This window comes from Triturus cristatus, chromosome 3_1 (assembly GCF_964204655.1).
Source record: "Triturus cristatus chromosome 3_1, aTriCri1.1, whole genome shotgun sequence".
In the NCBI taxonomy this organism is placed as follows: Eukaryota; Metazoa; Chordata; class Amphibia; order Caudata; family Salamandridae; genus Triturus; species Triturus cristatus.
In genome coordinates, this window is record NC_140583.1 from 279090870 (window position 1) to 279093521 (window position 2652).

Genomic DNA, 2652 nt, shown 5'->3' on the forward strand with positions numbered 1-2652 from the left:
CCATCCAGACGCTGGTTCGTCCCGGGTCATCTGGTCGCCTGGCTGCGCAACCAGATGGCCCTGTGGGCCGGGTGACCAGATGACCCTGCGGGCCGGATGACCAGATGGCCCTGCAGGCTGGGTGACCAGATGGCCCTGCGGGCTGGGTGACCAGATGGCCCTGCGGGCTGGCAGCTGGGCTAACTCCAACTTTTGTTCTTCCCCAAACTTCTGTTAGCCCCCACTACGTGGGGGCTTAATAGTCAATAAAAATGGGCTCCCCTGGCAGGCCGTCGGGGAGAGGACATTGCCTGGGCTTAACCCTCCTTGGTTCCGGGCGCTGGGGACAGGGCGGTCCACCGGGGCCCCTGGGAGGCTCTCCCCGGCCTGGCTGGGGTTCGGAAGCTGGGCTGGGTCCATGGTGTTTGAGCTCCATCCTGCAAGACAGCCGAGGTTCTGGGCATTCATCGGAGCCAAGGGGGGATCTCCCCGGCCTGGCTAGAGTTCGGAAGCAGGGTCCGGGCCCCGGGGCTTGAGCTCTGTCTGGCAGGCCCCCCGTCCTGCAAGCCAGCCTAGGGTCCGGGCACTGGGGTCCATCGGTGCCTGGGGAGACTCTTCCTGGTCTGTCTAGGGTTGGGAATCTGAGCCCCCCAAGCCTGCCAAGAACAGACGGGGTCCCTTTCATTAAGGCGCCGGTCGGGCAGATGCGAGCGGGCGAGTGATTTTGTCAAGCCCTGAAACAGAAGCAACAGGGGCAGAAGAGACAGACGACTGGGGTTGTGGTACAGCAGAGTATATTCTTTGCGGCGCGTATGGAGACGTAGGTTGGGTGTCTAACAACTCCTCCACAAATGTGTCATTTTCTTCTCGAACCACATAAGACTTTTCACATTGCAATCAAAACCTCCTATCAGCACACTCTATCCCCTTCTCAGTCTTCTCTTTATCCTACGCTTTCTGAGTCACTGTCTGCACCCTTCCCTTTCGGGCCTCCTTTTCGGCTTTCATTCGTCTCTGTTTAGCTTCCTTTTGCCAAGTTCTGAGGGAATCAAACATTGACTGCCTACTCCTCTTCGCAAATCATTTATCCTGCAGGAAATTATGCTTTTGTTCATCAAAAGTGCCTGTCAACGGCCACTGCAACTTGGCATTGTCCCTCGTATATTTGTGCCATAATGTACTATACCTAATAGGGCCAAGGCCGTGTTTCACATACATCTCAAAGTTCGGCGTGCTTTCCAGAGGCGCAGGCTGAATCTCTTCCAATTGAGCATCAGCAGAGCAACAACAACAACTCACACAGCAGAATTTACTCAAGCAGGGCATTTTTCCAAACAAAACGTTCACTATTTATGCTGAGTAGATATTTGCAAAAATCTTACCAAAGTTGGTTCTCAGACCTCACCAAGTCAAAAATCAAAGTGGTACCATGTTTGTTAGACCTGCCACCTTGGCGTGAGTCTCCCTTCCTCTTTTTGTCGCTGTGCCTCATGTGTTTTTATGGTGTTGGCCGCTCAGCGCGCTGTGCCACTGCCAACCAGTGTCACGGTGCGAGTGCTCCCTTTGTAAATTGTATATGTTGGTTGGATTCCATGATTGGATTGTTTGATTTACTATCAGACCCCAGTAAAGTGCGCCAGGAGCGCCAGGGCATGTAAAGGCAAACACCGCTGGTGGGCTTGCAGCACGGGTTGTGCCACCCACAGAAGCGGCCGGTAAAATACGTCTAAGGTCTGCCATCGCAGAACCTGCGTGCAGTCTGGTACTGACATGCTGACTGGCAAGTGCCCACACTTGCCGGTCCCTGAAACCTTCCCTTAGCTGCATGTTAGTCACCCCTCTGGTAGGCCCACGGGCAGGGTGCGTTGTGAGCCTAAAGTAGGACAAGCCTAGATGCGTGGCGTGTCCTAGTAGTGAATTACCGCCATCTTGTTGTTCACTACTGCAAGGCTACCCTGTTCTCATAGGCCAGTATGGGCGGCCTGGATTATTACACCCTATGATCCTAACCGACCCAGGGAACATGGTAGAAGATCGAGTTTAGTATGCCTGAACTCGGAATAATAAGGTACATCTTTTCCCAAGGTTTATTTTAATATTCCGGGTTTGCAAATGCCGCTTTTAGAAAGCTGGCCTTTGCTTGCCTAAACATTTCAGCCCGCCTCTGCGTGATGTGTATCTGATGTCTGGCTGGTGTGAGTGACAGGGCTGGGGGAACCCAGATGGGCAGGGCTAGGTAGCCTGGTGGTGAATAGGACGATCGACAGGTAGATGGGGGGGAGGAGTACTCCTAGGCTCTGAATAGGACAGTGCTCTGCCAACTCAATGCCGGCTCCGCCCCCTGTGGAGCGTCTGATGACTCTGCCCTGCACTCTGAAAGAAGAAGCCTGCATCGCGTAAACAAAGTGCTCAGAAACCGGACTGGACTAGGCAAGGGCCCCCCTGGCCTGGAAGAACAAAAGATTTGCTGTATAAATGTAGGAGCCCTGCTCCTGAGAAACTAGATCCACTTTTGACCAAGAAGAATCTCTGCCTGAGGAGGAGGCACCGGGAAAGCTGTAGGAGGAAGACTGTCCCTATCCTGGTGGATTGGCCTACAGTGGTGACCTTGCTGCCACAGGGGAGAAGAGAAACTGTTGCTGAAAACTTTTACTTTACTTTTACTTTCAAGAC